The sequence below is a fragment of the Ricinus communis genome, chromosome 9 (assembly GCF_019578655.1).
Source record: "Ricinus communis isolate WT05 ecotype wild-type chromosome 9, ASM1957865v1, whole genome shotgun sequence".
Taxonomy (NCBI): Eukaryota; Viridiplantae; Streptophyta; class Magnoliopsida; order Malpighiales; family Euphorbiaceae; genus Ricinus; species Ricinus communis.
In genome coordinates this window covers 12,392,942-12,405,176 of record NC_063264.1, presented here as the reverse complement: position 1 = coordinate 12,405,176, position 12,235 = coordinate 12,392,942, and the positions used below count along the sequence as shown (strand labels likewise).

The following is a 12,235-nucleotide window of genomic DNA, read 5'->3' as shown; positions in this document are numbered from 1 at the left end:
CCCTAAAACTTCTGTTTCGTTGATGTTTGAAGCACCAACACTGCCGTGTTCGTGAATGTGTTAGGAACACGGCCAGTGTTGAAACTAACACGGCCCTGTTCAGCTTCCTCTTACTCGTACTAAGCTTGTTTCAGCAGCTTCGGCGTCCAATTATGCTCCAATTCTTCCCTTTATCATCATTTGACTTCTTTTGGACCTAATGCACACAAATAGACGCATAGGGTGAGTGTTAGGACAAATTCACATCCAAATGTCCATAAAATCAATCTTAAAAACCCCATTTAGATGTGTGTATTTTACGCACATCATAAATCCTTATTAGTTAAGATTTAGGGTTTTCTAAGGTCAATATAAGGCTAGTACAAATTTTAATGTATATAATTAAGTTGAATTTGAATGATAATTAGTTGTTAAACCTAAAAGTTGTTTGGCTTTTGTCTTTGTGTTCTTGTATAGAATATAGGCTTAAGAAATATTCAAGTAGATTGATCATCGTCTTTTGGAGAATACGAGTGTGAATTTACGTCTCGCCTTGCTTGATTTATCCAGATAAGCCCCAATGCTATCGTTTAAGCTTGTCAATTGCATTTCGATGATTCCTTACATTAATCCTTGTATCATCAACTGTCATTGGGCCTAGAATAATAAGAAACGATGGAGATCCTAATGGTGCAAATCTTGAATTAGAATATTTTTGTGCGCCTCAACTCTCATTTTTCCTTCTATCCTATAAAATATTCGTCCATGATCATTAGGAGAATAATACTAATACTCGATCAACTAATTGTCTTTCTTCGCATTTGTACAAGCATTAGATTGGTTCTTATTGGTAAGAACCCATGTAGCATAAGGAATCATACTTCAATAACGAATCCTAATGATGGAAATCCTACTTGCTCAGGAAATTTTACTTGCTCAAGGAATCCTACTTTAACAAGAAATACTAATTCCACTATGAATACTAATCCAGCAAGGAGTCCTAATGAAATTAGGAGTTTAGGTGAGAAAAGGAGTCCTATTTCCACTTGGAATCCTAATCCAACTAGGAGTCCTAATCAGATTCAAAGTCCAAGTGAGATTGAACTTAAAAAAAAACAATGGGCCTCAAGATACTCTATCAGCTTAATCTAACATATAGAGGCATGAACAAGTCAAGACAAGCCGAAAATAAACAAGTCAACCTATTTGGAGTCCAATACTCGAGAATGGGCCGCATATCACATATTATTTAAGCCTAATTGTCATGTTTATTATATGGGATTAGGTTGGACGCAGTTTAGTAGTTTTTGTTTGGTTGAAGAAGTCTTTTAATAGTTAGGAGCCTTGTTTTAAGTTATCCTTTTAGTTTAAGAGTTCTATTCCTAATTCTATATTATTTGTTTCCTTATCATTTTAGAACAAGATTTTTTTAAGGCCTATATAAGCTATGTAAAGGGAGTTGTTAAATATTGATTATTTTGGAGTTAATTCTCTTCTTTTGTTCTTTATGAACTTTAGTGAATTTATCAAGTGAAGGCTTGGTATTTTACAAACTTAGTTTAATCTAAACTGTTATTTATGTTAAATAGCCTCTAGTAATTAAGGTTCTTAAATACAAGTTACTTAGAGTCTTGTTGAGAGTTAGAGTTTCTTTCCTTGATTAGGTGAACGATTGCTGGTGAAGACATCAATATTGAATATGGCTTTGGCACGGGTTAGCCATGTTCGTATCATTTAGTATTAGATCTTTGGCTCATCAATGAAGTAAGTATCCTTTGTGTTAAATTCATTTTTTATTCTATAAAAATCAAATCTGTCCTTTCGTTTAATTCGCTCATCAAGCTTACTTTTTCATTAGTTCATCTTATTCTTGTGTGTTTTTTTTGTTTTTAGACTTAATCTTGTTCATTAAGTCTAGTTTCATTTTCTTAGTTCATGTTCTTGTCTTTCCTAAATTTGATTTGTTGGTTATTAAGTTGTTACAATTTTAGTTGCTTGGTCTTTGGTTATTTTAGCCTTTATAGTGCCAAATAATAGAGATTTAGTGGTAAAAGGCAAGTGGTAAGCTTATTAGAGGGTAGAAGCCTAATTGAGTGAAACACTAGTGTAAATATCTTTACTTTGAGAGTTAAACACATCAGATTGTGTGTGTGAGAGATGTTTTATCAAGAAGAGTTTGGTATACGATGTCGAGATCTTCTTTATTATCTTGTGATAGATTGTCAGGAAGATAGAGTGATGATTATTATAAAAAGTTTTAGTGAAATTTTTATAATCCTAAACCTAAGCCAAAGAAGATAAAAAAATATACATGTTATGTGCATTTACATTTAATCATTGGGCATATGATGGTATATTAATAATATTTTTATTTTATGAGAATAAATATATATTAATTATAACTAGAGAATAAGAAGCATGATGTTAGATTATTAATTTAAATAAGTTGATTAAGTACTTGGGTTAAGTGTATTAAGCCTTAAGACTTAATTGAACCAATAGTTGAAGGTTGGGTAAATAGATTGGACTTAGATGACATAATTGAAAGTTAGTACCTATGTATGGTTAATAAGAATTAAACTTGAGATGATAAGACTAATTTTAATAGGTGGTGGCATTAAGAATTAGGAGCTGTCAATTAAAAGATTAATCTTCAAAATTAGAACCACGAGCAAGCTCATTTTACCTCTACATTTGTCTAAAATTCATACCTGGCCAAAAACTAAAATTTGGAACAAGAAAGAGGAGTGAAATACCTAGAAAAGCCTAAAATTAAGATAGGGTTTACCAACTATTAAAGGAGCCAAGCTAAAGCTAAAGGATTTGAGCATATTAACAACCCAAAAGCTGAAATTGGTGAATTGTTACTTAAGTATTATTAATTTGTCATTAGGGTTCTTGATTATAAATTGGAAAAACTTCAATTGATGATTTCATTGATTAATTAAAGGTCTGATTATCATGAATTAGTAGAGTATTGAATGATTTCATAGAGATTAAGCTTAATTTAAGTTTAAGTTTGTCAAGATAGAAAGCTGTCAAAATTCCAATACCTTTAATGTTCTGTATTTAGGCATAACTTGAGTTATAAAAATCCAAATTAAGCTTAATTGTGTCTATGGAAAGCTTGAAGAGTCCTATATAACTTTGTAGTTTTGTGATTGGCTAGTTATGTTGTTTTGGTTGCTTAAATTGAGCAAACAGATTCTGCCCGGGTACAGCAAGCTGTATGACCCTTGCTCAATAATTTGTGAATAATTAAATCTATAGAAGTCAAAATTGAGTAATTCTTCTTGGAGATGAAACTAGACACATAAAAGTATATGTCTATTTAATACAAAATTTTTATATTAAGCCAAATTTTCCCAGCAATAAATATACTTTAGTACTAAATTCTGTCCAGAAAATACAAATGTTGGAGATTAGTCTTATGCTATTTATTTGATGTTAATTTGAGTTAAATTGGTATATATCTAGATGGAATATATTTATATGATATTAAAACAGTAGTTGATAGTCTTAGAGGAAGAGTTAGACCTATGAATTAGAAAGGGGATGGTCTTGTAATGGATTAGAAGTAGCATTTACATGAATATTTGGAATATGCATGAAATGTGAATTGATGAATAATATTAACAAGAACTCAAAGGCCTAGAAAGGAAGTTGTGGAGAAAGGAGGTCCTTTTATGGTGAAGGAATAAGTGTATTTTGAGTAAGTAAATAGTTAATATTTGCTATATTCATATATTTAATCAAATGTTATGTGAATGGTTGTATTTGCTTAATATTGTGTTATGTTTGAATGAATGAGATGGAAATGATTGGTGTTGAGTGGAACAATTGTTATTGCTTGAATGTGATATAAGTGAAATGATTGAATTGTGATGTTAAATGCGTATGCGCATGTGAATGATGGATTCCCCTATATATATATATATATATAAGTCTTTGGGAGGCTAAAGCCTAGAGAGGATATAAAAGTGTGTAATGTGAGGATGAAGTGGAGCAGCTTACGTGTGTGATAGGTAAGGATGAGACGGAGCAGCACATTAAAGGGGATCCTCGAGCCGTGAGAACTAACCTTAATTTTTGAATTGTATTTTCTTATGATGGTTGTAATGAATTGAGTAGAATGGTATGAACTTATGCGCAAATTATGAATCATGGTAAGTTATGTGATTGAGTGGAAATTGTATTAAGTGTATGTGATATAGATTGTGTTGATTATTTAGAGTTGGAGGCTCACCCCACTCCAAATTTGTTTTTAGGTTTGTAGATAGTAGTGCATCTGTTGGTTGTATCCGACGTCTAGCATTTAGAAGTTCTGTCAGGTTAGGCCAGTTTTATAGAGTCTCCTCATGATGCACTTTGTATGTAGTTATGTAATGTATATGGAAGCGTGCCTTGTAAGGCATAAGAAGATGTTTTGAATACTTGTTAAATGATGTTTAAGTATAATCATATGTTTATTTATTAATAACCTTGTATTTTGATTCTTAATAATTTGTATATGGACCTATCTACATGTAGTATATAGTCTATGATGCTTATATGCCACCTGGCAAATGTTTGTTGGTTAGCATGTAACGGGGTGTTACATTTAGTGGTATTAGAGCAGGGATTAGATTCATTGGGAGTAGATTCATGTTGCATATCATTCAACATATGACATATGTTCTTTGAACTTGATAGGCATCATGCTACACATGTTTTCATGCCCAGTTGTTTACATTTTTATGCAAGATTATCTCATTTTATGCTAGAATCACTTGTCTGTCTTTTGTTTCCTTTCTCGTTTTAGGTCATTTTCGAAGGACACTATCAACAATCGAGGGAAATACACATGATTACAAACCAGAATCCATCAAATTTGTCGAGGACTAGCACCCCGAAGGTTGAGCACGGCCTGGACTCTGGCCGTGCTGAATTGCCAAATAGCTACCTTCCAAGAGTGCCTTCTGGCACGGTTTCTGTAGCCACCACTGTAACGCCTGCATTTTCTCATCATCCATGTTATGTGCATTTACATTTAATCATTGGGCATATGATGGTATATCAATGATATTTTTATTTTATGAGAACATATATATATTAATTATAAGTAGAGAATAAGAAGCATGATATTAGATTATTAATTTAGATAAGTTGATTAAGTACTTGGGTTATGTGTATTAAGCCTTAAGACTTAATTGAACCAATAGTTGAAGGTTGGGTAAATAGATTGGACTTAAAAGATACAATTAAAAGTTAGTACCTATATATTGTTAGTAAGAATTAATTTAGGGTGATAAAAATAGTTTAGTAGGTGGTGGCATTAAGAGAGGAATATTGGAAATTGGAACCATGAGTAAGCTCATTTTACCTCTTCATTTCTCTAAAATTCGTACATGGCCAAAAACACAAAATTTGGAATAAGAGAGAGGAGTGGAATACCTAGAAAAACTTAAGATTAAGATAGGATTTTGCCAACTATTGAAGGAGCCAAGCTAAAGCTAAAGGATTTAAGCATATTAGCAACCCAAAAGCTGAAATTAGTAAGTTGTTACTTGAGTGTTATTAATTTGTCATTACGGTTCTTGATTACAAATTGGAAAACTTCATTTGATGCTCTCATTGATTAATTAAAGGTCTGATTATCATGAATTAGTAGAGTATTGAATGATTGCATAAAGATTAAGCTTGATTTAAGTTTAAGTATGTTAAGATAGAAAACTGTCAAAATTCCAGCAACCTTGATGTTCTGTATGTTAGGCATAACATGGGTTATATAAGTCCAAATTAAGCTTAATTGGTGACTATGGAAATTTAAAGAGTCCTCTATAACTTTGTAGTTTTGTGATTTTGCTATTTTTGCCGTTTTGGTTGCTTAAATTGAGCAACAGATTGCCTTCTGCACAACTAGTCGTATGACCCTTGCTCAGTAATTTGAAAATAATTAAATCTATAGAAGTCGGAATTGAGTAATTCTTCTTGGAGATGAAACTAGACGAATAAATGGATATGTATTAAGCCAATTTTGCCCAGCAATAAATATACTTTGGTACTAAATTCTGTCTAGAAAACAGAAATGTTGGAGATTAGTTTTATGCAATTTATTGATGTTAATTTGAGTTAAATTGGTATTTAACTAGATGGGAAATGTTTATAGGATATTAAAACAGTAATTGAGAGTCTTAGAGGAAGAGTTAGACCTATGAATTAGAGAGGGGATGATCTTGTAATGCATTAGAACTCGCATTTACATGAATATTTGTAATATGCATGGAATGTGAATTGATGAATGTGTTGACAGGTACTCAAAGGCCTGGAAAGGAAGATGTGGAGAAAGGAGGTTCTTATATGCTAAAGGAATAAGTATATTTTGAGTAAGTAAATAGTTAATATTTGCTATGTTCATATATTTAATCAAATGTTCCGCAAATGGTTGCGTTTGCTTATTATTGTTTATGTTTGAATGACTGAGATGGAAATGATTGGTATTGAGTGGAACAATTGTTATTGCTGAAATATGATATAAGTGAAATGATTGAATTGTGATGTTAAGTGCATATATGCATGTGAATGGTGGATTCCCCTATGAAAAAAAAAAGATATATATATAAAGCCTTGGGAGGCTAAAGCCTAGAGAGGCTATAAAAGTGTATAATGTGAGATGAAGCGGAGCAGCTTACGTGTGTGATATGTGAGGATGAGGCGGAGCAGCACATTAAAGGGGATCCACAAGCCGTGAGAACTAACCATAATTGTTGAATTGTATTTCTTCTATGATGGTTGTAATGAATTGAGTAGAATGGTATGACTTTATACCTAAACTATGAATATCATGGAAAGTTATGTGATTGGGTGGAAATTGTATTAAGTGTATGTGATATAGATTATGTTGATTATTTATTTACCGAAATGGAGGCTCACCCCTCTCCAAAATTTTTTTTTCAGGTTTGTAAATAGTAGTGCATCCTGTTGGTTGTATGCGAAGTCTAGCTTTTAGCGATTCTGTCAAGTTGGGCCAGTTTTGTGAAGTCTCCTCCCGATGCATTTTTGTATGCGCTATGTGATATATATGGAAGTATGCCTTATAAGGCATAAGAAGATGTTTGTAATACTTGTTAAATGATGTTTAAGTATAATCATATGTTTATATGTTAATAACCTTGTGTCTGGATTCTTAACAACCTACATATTGACCTATCTACCTGTAGTATATATTCTACGACGCTTGTATGCTTCCTGGCTAATGTTTATTGGTTAACATGTGTTGGGGGTGTTACAACCACGGCCTCCACCACAGCCCGTGGTGGCTCAGCACCGACTTGGGCACGGCTTGGAAGAGGACAACACAACGGAACCCTTAGGTTCAGCACGGCCTGGACTCCGCCCGTGTTGGCCAGAACAGGCTTGACCACGGCCGTGCTGAAGAGACTATATACGCAAAAGTTTAATTTGGTGAGTAGAGGCTCGATTTTCTCTGACCTAATTTCGATATACACTCAATTCACTTATTTTCTAGACCTTAATTGTCGACCTTGGGAGATCAAACTCGTCAATTGAGGGAGGATTACTCTTGTTTTCAACATCGATTTGAAGATCAAAACAACATTTTTGGGAGCATTCAAGACACAAATTAGGGTTTGATATTTTGGATTGGAAAATTAGGGTTTCTTATCCAACTTGAAAGAGAAGGGTGTACATGCTTTCAATTATCTTTTCCTTATTTGTTCCTTATTTTGCTTTAATTATGAACATGAGTAGCTAGATCTTTTGAACCCATTGAGGTCTTTGTTGTGATGGATTATGCTTAGTTATTAGATTTGTAATTGCCATTCTTGTAATCTTTTTGCTATTCAGTAATAAAGTTTGATTCAATTAATTTGAGACGTTGAATTAATTATCTTTTGGGTTGTATCTTGACATTAAGAAATGCTTGTTACAACTGGAAATTGAATAGTAAGAACTGGTAGTTAACACTTAGAGATAAGGTTAATCACTCGCCGGATTAAGAATTAACAACTCTTAATAGATCTAAATCACGCTTAATGCTAATATATAATAATCTGATAGGAATAGATTCCATTAGGTTAGTGCAGGTTTAGGAAGTCGGTAAGCTCGAGAGAGGAACCGAGTTCGATTTAGGATTTAGGCACGGGTAAGCAAGATTGGTAATTAATAAAATTAACCTTTAGAGTTCCATCACTTAGGTCCCCTTTGTGTTTGCCTCTTTTGTTGCAGTTGTCTTTCAATTATCAGTTGTTGTTTATTCCTTTATTTGCATTCATAATTATTAGTTAATTAATTTAGACTTCTCACACTCTATTTCAGACTAGATAACATAGTGAACAGTAGTAATTCTAGGTTCTCCCGATCTCTAGGGATACGACCTTGATACTCACTAGTGCTAGGGGGCATCGATAGGTTCACTGTATTAGGTGTAGGTTTCATAAGTAGCCTATCAAGTTATTAGCGCCGTCGCCAGGGAGAAGTAACGGTGAACTAGAGTGAATTGTTTTTGTGTTAATTTAGTCATTATCTATTTATTTATTTATTCTCTACTCTTTATTTTATTATTTTAGTTGATTGGTGGTTGTTTGGATTGTTGGTTTAAGGTAGTTTATGACCAGGAGCTCTAACCCTGATCCCATAGAACCCTTATCTGACCCGGAGCGCTCCCCCAGATTATTGAGATGACATTTGCAGGCAGTTGAGGAGGAGATCGGAGTTACAGTTCAGGTTCATAGAGCTAACGTGATGGAGAACCACAACCCCCAGGCCGATGACAATCAGAGGACGATGTACAAGTTTGCTCGACCATCTTTGGACGGGACGAAAACTAGTATAGTCAGACCTGCTGTAGCGGCCAACAATTTTGAGATAAAAGCCAACGTTATCTAGATGATCCAGTAGAGCATGCAGTTTTGTGGATTGCCCACCGAGGATCCTAATGCACATATCTCCAACTTTTTAGAGATTTATGATACATTTAAGATAAATGGAACAACCGATGACACCATTCGGTTGAGATTGTTTCCATTTTCCCTGAGGAACAGAGCAAAGAGATGGTTGCAATCTCTTCCACAGCAGACGATTCCTACCTGGAAGGCGTTGGCTGAAAAATTTATATATAAATATTTTCCTCTCGCTAAAATTGCTAAACTTAGAAATGATATATCTTCTTTTATGAAGTTTGATAATGAAAGCATGTACAATGCATGGGAGAGGTTGAAGGACCTTTTGAGATGCTGCCCACATCACGGATTGCCAGTGTGGATGCAGGTTCAAACCTTCTACAATGGGTTCAACCTTGCGACGAGGGAGATGGTGGATGCTGCAGCAGGTGGGACGCTAAACAGTAAGACGCCCGAGCAGGCTCAAAACTTGATAGAGGAAATGGCCATGAACAATTATCAGTAGCAATGCTCTAGGAGCTGACCAGGAAGACAAGGAGTGGTCGACCAAGTGGATTCTACAGCAGCCTTGGCAGCTCAGGTGGAGCTTCTAACCAAGAAGATTGACCAACTCCAAATGCCGGTTCATGCAGCGAACATTAGCTCTGAGTTTTGTGGTGACCTGCACTACAGTGCGAACTGTACTGCCAGAGGTATCTTTGCTTCATCCTCTTCTATTTTTCCATCTATTTATGCTGTGTCTTCTAATGTTGAGCAGGTTAATTATATGGGGAATAGCCCAAGGCAGTAGAACAACCCTTACAGCAACACATACAACCCTGGGTAGCACAATCATCCCAACTTCAGTTGGAGGAACAATAATACCCAGGGTCCACCAGGTTTTCAAAGACTTCATCAGCAGTCGCAACAACAGCCAGCGGGACCTGCACAAGCTCTTCCTCCACCAGAAAAGAAGTCAAATTTTGAGGAGCTTATGATGAAGTTTGTGACGTCTACAGATATGAGGTTCCAGCAAACTGATAGTGCACTTAGGAATCAGCAGGCCTCGATTCAGAACTTGGAGACCCAGATTGGCCAAATCTCTAAGATTTTGTCTGAGAGGCAACAAGGAGCGCTCCCTAGCACCACTGAGTCTAACCTGAGGGAGCACGTGAACGCCATCACTTTGCATTTAGGTAAGTTAGTTTCAGCTCCTTCTAAGCCTATTTTTGACGACTCCACTATTGATGTGCAGGTTGAAGCGAGCAGTAAGGTTAAGGAACCTGAGGGATAAAAAGTGAAACCGATCCGAGTCAAGGAATATCAGCCTAAGATTCCTTATTTTGCTAGACTCAAACAAGTAGAAGCGCAAGAGCAGTTCAGTAAGTTTTTGGATATTTTTAGACAACTGCATATTAACTTGCCTTTTATTGATGCATTGAAGCATATGCCAAAGTATGCCAAGTTCTTAAAGGACATACTTAGCAGAAAAAGGAAGTTGGAGGAGGTAGCCTATGTTAAGCTTAACAAAGAATGCTCAGCAGTATTTTAGAGTAAGTTGCCAGAGAAACGTCATGATCCAAGGAGTTTCACTATTCCTTGCACTTTAGGTAACTTGTGTGTTGATGATGCATTAGCTGATTTGGGGGCTAGCATAAATGTCATGCCCACTAGTTTGTTCAATAAGCTAGGTATGGGGTAGGCAAAACCCATTAGGATGTGCATTCAATTAGCTGACCGTTTTGTTAAGCTTCCTAGGGAGATTATGGAGAATGTGCTAGTCAAGGTAGATAAGTTCATATTTCCTGTGGACTTTGTGGTTATGGATATGGATAATGAGCATAGTGTACTATTGATTTTAGGGAGACCTTTCCTTGCCACGGCTAGAGCTAAAATAGACGTATTTGAGGGAAAGTTAGAACTTAATGTAGTGGATGACTGTGTTACTTTTAGTTTACCCCTATTTGATAGTTCTCCCACCGACCATGTTCATGCCATATGCAGTATTGATGGAATTGGTCTTGCATGTGATAAGCAACCACAAGATGTATAATTGGATAATGCTATACATGTCTCGTTCCCTGTTCATGTGTGTTATCCATCTGAAGAAAACAACTTGTATCAATTTGAGACTTTGTACTACGATACACCGGAGAAGGGTAGTTAAAAGTTTGTTTATGACAGGTCACCTAGATAGGATTTGGAGTGGATGAATCGGCATCCCGACTCGGTATGGAGAGCACATCCTTGCTCATCTACTGCACACATTGGACATCCTCCTTGAGCTTATATGCCTCAAACCCCAGCCTACATTGAGCCCACCTTCTCAATTTACCCGCAATGCAAGAATACTGCTGCAGAGTCCAGCTAGACGACTCGAACAAAAAGAAGTGCCTTCGGGAGGTATTCCCGAATCTATTTATGCTTTTTGAGTTTTTGGACATCTTTTATTATTTATTCACTTCTCTAGTTTGATATCTCAGTTTAATTTTAGTTTGTTTTATTTTGACATGATTTTAGTTTATTGAACCTTTTACTAGATGTTGCTTGGAATGTGTTTATTCTTGAGTTTTGCAGCAGTTAACCTACTCGATGCTCATACGCAATTTGGAGGACTAACATATCTTAGAGTGTTAAAGCACACATCAAGGTAGGAAGCTTGGAGACCCGAGATCTTTTGAACCCATTGAGGTCTTTGTTATGATGGATTATGCTTAGTTATTAGATTTGTAATTGCCATTCTTGTAATCTTTTTGCTACTCAGTAATAAAGTTTGATTCAGTTAATTTGAGACGTTGAATTAATTATCTTTTGGGTTGTTTCTTGACATTGAAAAATGCTTGTTACAACTGAAAATTAAATAGTAAGAACTGGTAGTTAACACTTAGAGATAAGGTTAAGCTAATAGGAAGAGATTCCATTAGGTTAGTGCAGGTTTAGGAAGTCGGTGAGCTCGAGAGAGGAACCGAGTTCGATTTAGGATTTAGGCATGGGTAAGCAAGATTGGTAATTTATAAAATCAACCTTTAGAGTTCCATCACATAGGTCCCCTTTGTGTTTGCCTCTTTTGTTGCAGTTGTCTTTTGATTATCAGTTGCTGTTTATTCCTTTATTTGCATTCATAATTATTAGTTAATTAATTTAGACTTCACACACATAGTGAACAGTAGTAACTCTAGGTTCACCCGATCTCTAGGGATACGACCTTCATACTCACTAGTGCTAGGTGGCATCGATAGGTTCACTGCCTTAGGTGTAGGTTGCATAAGTAGCCCATCAGAACTTAACTGAGTGTTTACGTTTCATATATATAGAGGGAGAGACAAGGAGAACACGCAACTGGCCCTAATAAGTCATTAGAGTTTGTGCATAGTCAT

General features: G+C 35.4%; 1 non-coding gene across 1 annotated transcript; it reads right to left on the bottom strand.

Annotated features, from left to right (window-relative positions):
- Positions 1–9,123: 9,123 nt before the first annotated feature.
- LOC112535013 lies at positions 9,124–9,230 on the bottom strand. The gene has a single exon (XR_003079219.1). It is a non-coding gene; the product is annotated as a small nucleolar RNA R71 (small nucleolar RNA).
- Between the last annotated feature and the right edge of the window lie 3,005 nt (positions 9,231–12,235).